This window comes from Rhinoderma darwinii (assembly GCF_050947455.1).
Source record: "Rhinoderma darwinii isolate aRhiDar2 chromosome 2 unlocalized genomic scaffold, aRhiDar2.hap1 SUPER_2_unloc_56, whole genome shotgun sequence".
NCBI classification, from domain to species: domain Eukaryota; kingdom Metazoa; phylum Chordata; class Amphibia; order Anura; family Rhinodermatidae; genus Rhinoderma; species Rhinoderma darwinii.
Genome location: NW_027461725.1, coordinates 1,631,591 through 1,641,163, shown reverse-complemented (window position 1 = coordinate 1,641,163; position 9,573 = coordinate 1,631,591). Strand labels below are relative to the sequence as shown.

Sequence of the window (9,573 nt, the reverse complement as noted above, 5' to 3'; positions counted from 1 at the left end):
TGTCGTTTAGATTTTGTTTCACAATCGATTAAAAAGGACTATGGATTAAAGCATTTAATGTTATTGGCCATTCTAAGCTGAATGTGCCTGCTCTCGTCAGATCGCAGAAGTTAAACAGCTTAAGTTCTCGCTAGTACCAGTGTGGGAGACTGTCTGGGAATCCGTGGTGCGGTTAACTTTTTATTATGTCGTTTAGATTTTGTTTCACAATAGATTAAATAGGACTATGGATTAAAGAATTTAACGTCAATGGCCATTCTAAGCTGAATGTGCCTGCTCTCGTCAAAACGCAGAAGTTACACAGCTTAAGGCCTCGCTAGTACCAGTGTGGGAGACTGTCTGGGAATCCGTGGTGCGGTTGACTTTTTATTATGTCGTTTAGATTTTGTTTCACAATCGATTAAAAAGGACTATGGATTAAAGCATTTAATGTCAATGGCCATTCTAAGCTGAATGTGCCTGCTCTCGTCAGATCGCAGAAGTTACATAGCTTAAGGCCTCGCTAGTACTAGTGTGGGAGACTGTCTGGGAATCCGTGGTGCGGTTGACTTTTTATTATGTCGTTTAGATTTTGTTTCACAATCGATTAAAAAGGACTATGGATTAAAGCATTTAATGTCAATGGCCATTCTAAGCTGAATGTGCCTGCTCTCGTCAGATCGCAGATGTTACCCAGCTTAAGGCCTCGCTAGTACCAGTGTGGGAGACTGTCTCGGAATCCGTTGTGCGGTTGAATTTTTATTATGTCGTTTAGATTTTGTTTCACAATCGATTAAAAAGGACTATGGATTAAAGCATTTAATGTCAATGGCCATTCTAAGCTGAATGTCCCTGCTCTCGTCAGATCGCAGAAGTTACACAGCTTAAGGCCTCGCTAGTACCAGTGTGGGAGACTGTCTGGGAATCCGTGGTGCTGTTGACTTTTTATTATGTCGTTTAGATTTTGTTTCACAATCGATTAAAAAGGACTATGGATTAAAGCATGTAATGTCAATGGCCATTCTAAGCTGAATGTGCCTGCTCTCGTCAGATCGCAGAAGTTACACAGCTTAAGGCCTCGCTAGTACCAGTGTGGGAGACTGTCTGGGAATCCGTGGTGCGGTTGACTTTTTATTATGTCGTTTAGATTTTGTTTCACAATCGATTAAAAAGGACTATGGATTAAAGCATTTAACGTCAATGGCCATTCTAAGCTGAATGTGCCTGCTCTCGTCAGAACGCAGAAGTTACATAGCTTAAGTCCTCGCTAGTACCAGTGTGGGAGACTGTCTGGGAATCCGTGGTGCGGTTGAGTTTTTATTATGTCGTTTAGATTTTGTTTCACAATCGATTAAAAAGGACTATGGATTAAAGCCTTTAATGTCAATGGCCATTCTAAGCTGAATGTCCCTGCTCTCGTCAGATCGCAGAAGTTACACAGCTTAAGGCGTCGCTGGTACCAGTGTGGGAGACTGTCTGGGAATGCGTGGTGCGGTTGACTTTTTATTATGTTGTTTAGATTTTGTTTCACAATAGATTAAATAGGACTATGGATTAAGGCTTTTAATGTCAATGGCCATTCTAAGCTGAATGTGCCTGCACTCGTCAGATCGCAGAAGTTACACGGCTTAAGGCCTCGCTAGTACCAGTGTGGGAGACTGTCTGGGAATCCGTGGTGCGGTTGACTTTTTATTATGTCGTTTAGATTTTGTTTCACAATCGATTAAAAAGGACTATGGATTAAAGCATTTAATGTCAATGGCCATTCTAAGCTGAATGTCCCTGCTCTCGTCAGATCGCAGAAGTTACACAGCTTAAGGCCTCGCTAGTACCAGTGTGGGAGACTGTCTGGGAATCCGTGGTGCGGTTGACTTTTTATTATGTCGTTTAGATTTTGTTTCACAATCGATTAAAAAGGACTATGGATTAAAGCATTTAATGTCAATTGCCATTCTAAGCTGAATGTGCCTGCCCTCGTTAGATCGCAGAAGTTACACAGCTTAACGCCTCGCTAGTACCAGTGTGGGAGACTGTCTGGGAATCCGTGGTGCGGTTGACTTTTTATTATGTCGTTTAGATTTTGTTTCACAATAGATTAAATAGGACTATGGATTAAAGCATTTAACGTCAATGGCCATTCTAAGCTGAGTGTGCCTGCTCTCGTCAGATCGCAGAAGTTACACAGCTTAAGTCCTCGCTAGTACCAGTGTGGGAGACTGTCTGGGAATCCGTGGTGCAGTTGACTTTTTATTATGTTGTTTAGATTTTGTTTCACAATGGATTAAATAGGACTATGGATTAAGGCTTTTAATATCAATGGCCATTCTAAGCTGAATGTGCCTGCTCTCGTCAGATCGCAGAAGTTACACAGCTTAACGCCTCGCTAGTACCAGTGTGGGAGACTGTCTGGGAATCCGTGGTGCGGTTGAATTTTTATTATGTCGTTTAGATTTTGTTTCACAATCGATTAAAAAGGACTATGGATTAAAGCATTTAATGTCAATGGCCATTCTAAGCTGAATGTCCCTGCTCTCGTCAGATCGCAGAAGTTACACAGCTTAAGGCCTTGCTAGTACCAGTGTGGGAGACAGTCTGGGAATCCGTGGTGCGGTTGACTTTTTATTATGTCGTTTAGATTTTGTTTCCCAATCGATTAAAAAGGACTATGGATTAAAGCATTTAATGTCAATGGCCATTCTAAGCTGAATGTGCCTGTTCTCGTCAGATCGCAGAAGTTACACAGCTTAAGGCCTCGCTAGTACCAGTGTGGGAGACTGTCTGGGAATCCGTGGTGCGGTTAACTTTTTATTATGTCGTTTAGATTTTGTTTCACAATCGATTAAAAAGGACTATGGATTAAAGCATTTAACGTCAATGGCCATTCTAAGCTGAATGTGCCTGCTCTCGTCAGATCGCAGAAGTTACACAGCTTAAGGCCTCGCTAGTACCAGTGTGGGAGACTGTCTGGGAATCCGTGGTGCGGTTGACTTTTTATTATGTCGTTTAGATTTTGTTTCACAATAGATTAAATAGGACTATGGATTAAATAATTTAACGTCAATGGCCATTCTAAGCTGAATGTGCCTGCTCTCATCAGAACGCAGAAGTTACATAGCTTAAGGCCTCGCTAGTACCAGTGTGGGAGACTGTCTGGGAATCCGTGGTGCGGTTGACTTTTTATTATGTCGTTTAGATTTTGTTTCACAATAGATTAAATAGGACTATGGATTAAAGCATTTAAAGTCAATGGCCATTCTAAGATGAATGTGCCTCCTCTCGTCAGAACGCAGAAGTTACACAGCTTAAGGCCTCGCTAGTACCAGTGTGGGAGACTGTCTGGGAATCCGTGGTGCGGTTGAATTTTTATTATGTCGTTTAGATTTTGTTTCACAATCGATTAAAAAGGACTATGGATTAAAGCATTTACTGTCAATGGCCATTCTAAGCTGAATGTCCCTGCTCTCGTCAGATCGCAGAAGTTACACAGCTTAAGGCCTCGCTAGTATCCGTGTGGGAGACTGTCTGGGAATCCGTGGTGCGGTTGACTTTTTATTATGTCGTTTAGATTTTGTTTCACAATAGATTATATAGGACTATGGATTAAGGCTTTTAATGTCAATGGCCATTCTAAGCTGAATGTGCCTGCTCTCGTCAGATCGCAGAAGTTACACAGCTTAAGGCCTCGCTAGTACCAGTGTGGGAGACTGTCTGGGAATCCGTGGTGCGGTTGACTTTTTATTATGTCGTTTAGATTTTGTTTCACAATCGATTAAAAAGGACTATGGATTAAAGCATTTAACGTCAATGGCCATTCTAAGCTGAATGTGCCTGCTCTCGTTAGATCGCAGAAGTTACACAGCTTAACGCCTCGCTAGTACCAGTGTGGGAGACTGTCTGGGAATCCGTGGTGCGGTTGACTTTTTATTATGTCGTTTAGATTTTGTTTCACAATAGATTAAATAGGACTATGGATTAAAGCATTTAACGTCAATGGCCATTCTAAGCTGAATGTGCCTGTTCTCGTCAGATCGCAGAAGTTACACAGCTTAAGGCCTCGCTAGTACCAGTGTGGGAGACTGTCTGGGAATCCGTGGTGCGGTTGAATTTTTATTATGTCGTTTAGATTTTGTTTCACAATCGATTAAAAAGGACTATGGATTAAAGCATTTAATGTCAATGGCCATTCTAAGCTGAATGTCCCTGCTCTCGTCAGATTGCAGAAGTTACACAGCTTAAGGCCTTGCTAGTACCAGTGTGGGAGACTGTCTTGGAATCCGTGGTGCGGTTGACTTTTTATTATGTCGTTTAGATTTTGTTTCACAATCAATTAAAAAGGACTATGGATTAAAGCATTTAATGTCAATGGCCATTCTAAGCTGAATGTACCTGCTCTCGTCAGATCGCAGAAGTTACACAGCTTAAGGCCTCGCTAGTACCAGTGTGGGAGACTGTCTGGGAATCCGTGGTGCGGTTGCCTTTTTATTATGTCGTTTAGATTTTGTTTCACAATCGATTAAAAAGGACTATGGATTAAAGCATTTAATGTCAATGGCCATTCTAAGCTGAATGTGCCTGCTCTCGTCAGATCGCAGAAGTTACACAGCTTAAGGCCTCGCTAGTACCAGTGTGGGAGACTGTCTGGGAATCCGTGGTGCGGTTGACTTTTTATTATGTCGTTTAGATTTTGTTTCACAATAGATTAAAAAGGACTATGGATTAAAACATTTGATGTCAATGGCCATTCCAAGCTGAATGTGCCTGCTCTCGTCAGATCGCAGAAGTTACACAGCTTAAGGCCTCGCTAGTACCAGTGTGGGAGACTGTCTGGGAATCCGTGGTGCGGTTAACTTTTTATTATGTCGTTTAGATTATGTTTCACAATAGGTTAAATAGGACTATGGATTAAGGCTTTTAATGTCAATGGCCATTCTAAGCTGAATGTGCCTGCTCTCGTCAGATCGCAGAAGTTACACAGCTTAAGGCCTCGCTAGTACCAGTGTGGGAGACTGTCTGGGAATCCGTGGTGCGGTTAACTTTTTATTATGTCGTTTAGATTTTGTTTCACAATCGATTAAAAAGGCTATGGATTAAAGCATTTAATGTCAATGGCCATTCTAAGCTGAATGTGCCTGCTCTCGTCAGATCGCAGAAGTTACGCAGCTTAAGGCCTCGCTAGTACCAGTGTGGGAGACTGTCTGGGAATCCGTGGTGCGGTTGGCTTTTTATTATGTCGTTTAGATTTTGTTTCACAATAGATTAAATAGGACTATGGATTAAAGCATTTAACGTCAATGGCCATTCTAAGCTGAATGCGCCTGCTCTCGTTAGATCGCAGAAGTTACACAGCTTAACGCCTCCCTAGTACCAGTGTGGGAGACTGTCTGGGAATCCGTGGTGCGGTTGACTTTTTATTATGTTGTTTAGATTTTGTTTCACAATAGATTAAATAGGACTATGGATTAAATCATTTAACGTCAATGGCCATTCTAAGCTGAATGTGCCTGCTCTCGTCAGATCGCAGAAGTTACGCAGCTTAAGGCCTCGCTAGTACCAGTGTGGGAGACTGTCTGGGAATCCGTGGTGCGGTTGGCTTTTTATTATGTCGTTTAGATTTTGTTTCACAATAGATTAAATAGGACTATGGATTAAAGCATTTAACGTCAATGGCCATTCTAAGCTGAATGCGCCTGCTCTCGTTAGATCGCAGTAGTTACACAGCTTAACGCCTCCCTAGTACCAGTGTGGGAGACTGTCTGGGAATCTGTGGTGCGGTCGACTTTTTATTATGTCGTTTAGATTTTGTTTCACAATAGATTAAATAGGACTATGGATTAAAGCATTTAACGTCAATGGCCATTCTAAGCTGAATGTGCCTGCTCTCGTCAGATCGCAGAAGTTACACAGCTTAAGGCCTCGCTAGTACCAGTGTGGGAGACTGTCTGGGAATGCGTGGTGCGGTTGAATTTTTATTATGTCGTTTAGATTTTGTTTCACAATCGATTAAAAAGGACTATGGATTAAAGCATTTAATCTCAATGGCCATTCTAAACTGAATGTCCCTGCTCTCGTCAGATCGCAGAAGTTACACAGCTTAAGGCCTCGCTAGTACCACTGTGGGAGACTGTCTGGGAATCCGTTTTGCGGTTGACTTTTTATTATGTTGTTTAGCTTTTGTTTCACAATAGATTAAATAGGACTATGGATTAAGGCTTTTAATGTCAATGGCCATTCTAAGCTGAATGTGCCTGCTCTCGTCAGATCGCAGAAGTTACACAGCTTAAGGCCTCGCTAGTACCAGTGTGGGAGACTGTCTGGGAATCCGTGGTGCGGTTGACTTTTTATTATGTCGTTTAGATTTTGTTTCACAATCGATTAAAAAGGACTATGGATTAAAGCATTTAATGTCAATGGCCATTCTAAGCTGAATGTGCCTGCTCTCGTTAGATCGCAGAAGTTACACAGCTTAACGCCTCCCTAGTACCAGTGTGGGAGACTGTCTGGGAATCCGTGGTGCGGTTGACTTTTTATTATGTTGTTTAGATTTTGTTTCACAATAGATTAAATAGGACTATGGATTAAATCATTTAACGTCAATGGCCATTCTAAGCTGAATGTGCCTGCTCTCGTCAGATCGCAGAAGTTACCCAGCTTAAGGCCTCGCTAGTACCAGTGTGGGAGACTGTCTGGGAATCCGTGGTGCGGTTGACTTTTTATTATGTCGTTTAGATTTTGTTTCACAATCGATTAAAAAGGACTATGGATTAAAGCATTTAATGTCAATGGCCATTCTAAGCTGAATGTGCCTGCTCTCGTTAGATCGCAGTAGTTACACAGCTTAACGCCTCCCTAGTACCAGTGTGGGAGACTGTCTGGGAATCTGTGGTGCGGTTGACTTTTTATTATGTCGTTTAGATTTTGTTTCACAATAGATTAAATAGGACTATGGATTAAAGCATTTAACGTCAATGGCCATTCTAAGCTGAATGTGCCTGCTCTCGTCAGATCGCAGAAGTTACACAGCTTAAGGCCTCGCTAGTACCAGTGTGGGAGACTGTCTGGGAATCCGTGGTGCTGTTGACTTTTTATTATGTCGTTTAGATTTTGTTTCATAATCGATTAAAAAGGACTATGGATTAAAGCATTTAATGTCAATGGCCATTCTAAGCTGAATGTGCCTGCTCTCGTCAGATCGCAGAAGTTACACAGCTTAAGGCCTCGCTAGTACCGGTGTGGGAGACTGTCTGGGAATCAGTGGTGCGGTTGACTTTTTATTATGTTGTTTAGATTTTGTTTCACAATCGATTAAAAAGGACTATGGATTAAAGCATTTAACGTCAATGGCCATTCTAAGCTGAATGTGCCTGCTCTCGTCAGAACGCAGAAGTTACATAGCTTAAGTCCTCGCTAGTACCAGTGTGGGAGACTGTCTGGGAATCCGTGGTGCGGTTGAATTTTATTATGTTGTTTAGATTTTGTTTCACAATAGATTAAATAGGACTATGGATTAAGGCTTTTAATGTCAATGGCCATTCTAAGCTGAATGTCCCTGCTCTCGTCAGATCGCAGAAGTTACACAGCTTAAGGCCTCACTAGTACCAGTGTGTGAGACTGTCTGGGAATCCGTGGTGCGGTTAACTTTTTATTATGTCGTTTAGATTTTGTTTCACAATCGATTAAAAAGGACTATGGATTAAAGCATTTAACGTCAATGGCCATTCTAAGCTGAATGTGCCTGCTCTCGTCAGATCGCAGAAATTACACAGCTTAAGGCCTCGCTAGTACCAGTGTGGGAGACTGTCTGGGAATCCGTGGTGCGGTTGACTTTTTATTATGTCGTTTAGATTTTGATTCACAATCGATTAAAAAGGACTATGGATTAAAGCATTTAATGTCAATGTCCATTCTAAGCTGAATGTGCCTGCTCTCGTCAGATCGCAGAAATTACACAGCTTAAGGCCTCGCTAGTACCAGTGTGGGAGACTGTCTGGGAATCCGTGGTGCTGTTGACTTTTTATTATGTCGTTTAGATTTTGTTTCACAATAGATTAAATAGGACTATGGATTAAAGAATTTAACGTCAATGGTCATTCTAAGCTGAATGTGCCTGCTCTCGTCAAAACGCAGAAGTTACACAGCTTAAGGCCTCGCTATTACCAGTGTGGGAGACTGTCTGGGAATCCGTGGTGCGGTTGACTTTTTATTATGTCGTTTAGATTTTGTTTCACAATCGATTAAAAAGGACTATGGATTAAAGCATTTAATGTCAATGGCCATTCTAAGCTGAATGTGCCTGCTCTCGTCAGATCGCAGAAGTTACACAGCTTAAGGCCTCGCTAGTACTAGTGTGGGAGACTGTCTGGGAATCCGTGGTGCGGTTGACTTTTTATTATGTCGTTTAGATTTTGTTTCACAATCGATTAAAAAGGACTATGGATTAAAGCATTTAATGTCAATGGCCATTCTAAGCTGAATGTCCCTGCTCTCGTCAGATCGCAGAAGTTACACAGCTTAAGGCCTCGCTAGTACCAGTGTGGGAGACTGTCTGGGAATCCGTGGTGCTGTTGACTTTTTATTATGTCGTTTAGATTTTGATTCACAATCGATTAAAAAGGACTATGGATTAAAGCATTTAATGTCAATGTCCATTCTAAGCTGAATGTGCCTGCTCTCGTCAGATCGCAGAAATTACACAGCTTAAGGCCTCGCTAGTACCAGTGTGGGAGACTGTCTGGGAATCCGTGGTGCTGTTGACTTTTTATTATGTCGTTTAGATTTTGTTTCACAATCGATTAAAAAGGACTATGGATTAAAGCATTTAACGTCAATGGCCATTCTAAGCTGAATGTACCTGCCCTCGTCAAAACGCAGAAGTTACATAGCTTAAGTCCTCGCTAGTACCAGTGTGGGAGACTGTCTGGGAATCCGTGGTGCGGTTGACTTTTTATTATGTTGTTTAGATTTTGTTTCACAATAGATTAAATAGGACTATGGATTAAGGCTTTTAATGTTAATGGCCATTCTAAGCTGAATGTGCCTGCTCTCGTCAGATCGCAGAAGTTACACAGCTTAAGGCCTCGCTAGTACCAGTGTGGGAGACTGTCTGGGAATCCGTGGTGCGGTTGAGTTTTTATTATGTCGTTTAGATTTTGTTTCACAATCGATTAAAAAGGACTATGGATTAAAGCCTTTACTGTCAATGGCCATTCTAAGCTGAATGTCCGTGCTCTCGTCAGATCGCAGAAGTTACACAGCTTAAGGCCTCGCTGGTACCAGTGTGGGAGACTGTCTGGGAATGCGTGGTGCGGTTGACTTTTTATTATGTCGTTTAGATTTTGTTTCACAATAGATTAAATAGGACTATGGATTAAGGCTTTTAACGTCAATGGCCATTCTAAGCTGAATGTGCCTGCACTCGTCAGATCGCAGAAGTTACACAGCTTAAGGCCTCGCTAGTACCAGTGTGGGAGACTGTCTGGGAATCCGTGGTGCGGTTGACTTTTTATTATGTCGTTTAGATTTTGTTTCACAATCGATTAAAAAGGACTATGGATTAAAGCATTTAATGTCAATGGCCATTCTAAGCTGAATGTGCCT

At 41.8% G+C, this 9,573-nt stretch overlaps 44 pseudogenes; all 44 read left to right on the top strand.

The window, feature by feature from the left end:
• The first annotated feature begins 59 nt into the window (after window positions 1–59).
• Window positions 60–178, top strand: LOC142681403 (5S ribosomal RNA; annotated as a pseudogene).
• Window positions 179–245: 67 nt separating this feature from the next.
• On the top strand, window positions 246–364 carry LOC142681282 (5S ribosomal RNA; annotated as a pseudogene).
• Window positions 365–431: 67 nt separating this feature from the next.
• LOC142681127 (5S ribosomal RNA) lies at window positions 432–550 on the top strand (annotated as a pseudogene).
• A 253-nt stretch (window positions 551–803) lies between these two features.
• On the top strand, window positions 804–922 carry LOC142681098 (5S ribosomal RNA; annotated as a pseudogene).
• A 67-nt stretch (window positions 923–989) lies between these two features.
• Window positions 990–1,108, top strand: LOC142680660 (5S ribosomal RNA; annotated as a pseudogene).
• A 67-nt stretch (window positions 1,109–1,175) lies between these two features.
• Window positions 1,176–1,294, top strand: LOC142680237 (5S ribosomal RNA; annotated as a pseudogene).
• Window positions 1,295–1,361: 67 nt separating this feature from the next.
• Window positions 1,362–1,480, top strand: LOC142680292 (5S ribosomal RNA; annotated as a pseudogene).
• A 67-nt stretch (window positions 1,481–1,547) lies between these two features.
• Window positions 1,548–1,666, top strand: LOC142681337 (5S ribosomal RNA; annotated as a pseudogene).
• A 67-nt stretch (window positions 1,667–1,733) lies between these two features.
• On the top strand, window positions 1,734–1,852 carry LOC142681082 (5S ribosomal RNA; annotated as a pseudogene).
• A 67-nt stretch (window positions 1,853–1,919) lies between these two features.
• On the top strand, window positions 1,920–2,038 carry LOC142680295 (5S ribosomal RNA; annotated as a pseudogene).
• A 67-nt stretch (window positions 2,039–2,105) lies between these two features.
• Window positions 2,106–2,224, top strand: LOC142680059 (5S ribosomal RNA; annotated as a pseudogene).
• Window positions 2,225–2,291: 67 nt separating this feature from the next.
• Window positions 2,292–2,410, top strand: LOC142680260 (5S ribosomal RNA; annotated as a pseudogene).
• A 67-nt stretch (window positions 2,411–2,477) lies between these two features.
• On the top strand, window positions 2,478–2,596 carry LOC142680094 (5S ribosomal RNA; annotated as a pseudogene).
• Window positions 2,597–2,663: 67 nt separating this feature from the next.
• Window positions 2,664–2,782, top strand: LOC142681407 (5S ribosomal RNA; annotated as a pseudogene).
• A 67-nt stretch (window positions 2,783–2,849) lies between these two features.
• Window positions 2,850–2,968, top strand: LOC142680648 (5S ribosomal RNA; annotated as a pseudogene).
• A 67-nt stretch (window positions 2,969–3,035) lies between these two features.
• Window positions 3,036–3,154, top strand: LOC142680807 (5S ribosomal RNA; annotated as a pseudogene).
• Window positions 3,155–3,407: 253 nt separating this feature from the next.
• On the top strand, window positions 3,408–3,526 carry LOC142681470 (5S ribosomal RNA; annotated as a pseudogene).
• Window positions 3,527–3,593: 67 nt separating this feature from the next.
• LOC142680635 (5S ribosomal RNA) lies at window positions 3,594–3,712 on the top strand (annotated as a pseudogene).
• A 67-nt stretch (window positions 3,713–3,779) lies between these two features.
• Window positions 3,780–3,898, top strand: LOC142680148 (5S ribosomal RNA; annotated as a pseudogene).
• A 67-nt stretch (window positions 3,899–3,965) lies between these two features.
• Window positions 3,966–4,084, top strand: LOC142681422 (5S ribosomal RNA; annotated as a pseudogene).
• Window positions 4,085–4,151: 67 nt separating this feature from the next.
• Window positions 4,152–4,270, top strand: LOC142680268 (5S ribosomal RNA; annotated as a pseudogene).
• A 67-nt stretch (window positions 4,271–4,337) lies between these two features.
• On the top strand, window positions 4,338–4,456 carry LOC142680978 (5S ribosomal RNA; annotated as a pseudogene).
• Window positions 4,457–4,523: 67 nt separating this feature from the next.
• On the top strand, window positions 4,524–4,642 carry LOC142680623 (5S ribosomal RNA; annotated as a pseudogene).
• A 67-nt stretch (window positions 4,643–4,709) lies between these two features.
• LOC142680079 (5S ribosomal RNA) lies at window positions 4,710–4,828 on the top strand (annotated as a pseudogene).
• Window positions 4,829–4,895: 67 nt separating this feature from the next.
• On the top strand, window positions 4,896–5,014 carry LOC142681226 (5S ribosomal RNA; annotated as a pseudogene).
• A 66-nt stretch (window positions 5,015–5,080) lies between these two features.
• Window positions 5,081–5,199, top strand: LOC142681354 (5S ribosomal RNA; annotated as a pseudogene).
• Window positions 5,200–5,266: 67 nt separating this feature from the next.
• LOC142680229 (5S ribosomal RNA) lies at window positions 5,267–5,385 on the top strand (annotated as a pseudogene).
• Window positions 5,386–5,452: 67 nt separating this feature from the next.
• LOC142681342 (5S ribosomal RNA) lies at window positions 5,453–5,571 on the top strand (annotated as a pseudogene).
• Window positions 5,572–5,824: 253 nt separating this feature from the next.
• On the top strand, window positions 5,825–5,943 carry LOC142681343 (5S ribosomal RNA; annotated as a pseudogene).
• Window positions 5,944–6,196: 253 nt separating this feature from the next.
• On the top strand, window positions 6,197–6,315 carry LOC142680611 (5S ribosomal RNA; annotated as a pseudogene).
• A 67-nt stretch (window positions 6,316–6,382) lies between these two features.
• LOC142680345 (5S ribosomal RNA) lies at window positions 6,383–6,501 on the top strand (annotated as a pseudogene).
• A 67-nt stretch (window positions 6,502–6,568) lies between these two features.
• Window positions 6,569–6,687, top strand: LOC142681113 (5S ribosomal RNA; annotated as a pseudogene).
• Window positions 6,688–6,940: 253 nt separating this feature from the next.
• LOC142681043 (5S ribosomal RNA) lies at window positions 6,941–7,059 on the top strand (annotated as a pseudogene).
• Window positions 7,060–7,126: 67 nt separating this feature from the next.
• Window positions 7,127–7,245, top strand: LOC142681207 (5S ribosomal RNA; annotated as a pseudogene).
• A 67-nt stretch (window positions 7,246–7,312) lies between these two features.
• Window positions 7,313–7,431, top strand: LOC142680223 (5S ribosomal RNA; annotated as a pseudogene).
• Window positions 7,432–7,683: 252 nt separating this feature from the next.
• LOC142681429 (5S ribosomal RNA) lies at window positions 7,684–7,802 on the top strand (annotated as a pseudogene).
• A 67-nt stretch (window positions 7,803–7,869) lies between these two features.
• LOC142680745 (5S ribosomal RNA) lies at window positions 7,870–7,988 on the top strand (annotated as a pseudogene).
• Window positions 7,989–8,055: 67 nt separating this feature from the next.
• Window positions 8,056–8,174, top strand: LOC142680246 (5S ribosomal RNA; annotated as a pseudogene).
• Window positions 8,175–8,241: 67 nt separating this feature from the next.
• LOC142681294 (5S ribosomal RNA) lies at window positions 8,242–8,360 on the top strand (annotated as a pseudogene).
• Window positions 8,361–8,427: 67 nt separating this feature from the next.
• LOC142681086 (5S ribosomal RNA) lies at window positions 8,428–8,546 on the top strand (annotated as a pseudogene).
• A 67-nt stretch (window positions 8,547–8,613) lies between these two features.
• Window positions 8,614–8,732, top strand: LOC142680733 (5S ribosomal RNA; annotated as a pseudogene).
• Window positions 8,733–8,985: 253 nt separating this feature from the next.
• On the top strand, window positions 8,986–9,104 carry LOC142681435 (5S ribosomal RNA; annotated as a pseudogene).
• Window positions 9,105–9,171: 67 nt separating this feature from the next.
• Window positions 9,172–9,290, top strand: LOC142680206 (5S ribosomal RNA; annotated as a pseudogene).
• Window positions 9,291–9,357: 67 nt separating this feature from the next.
• LOC142681201 (5S ribosomal RNA) lies at window positions 9,358–9,476 on the top strand (annotated as a pseudogene).
• The last annotated feature ends 97 nt before the right edge of the window (window positions 9,477–9,573 follow it).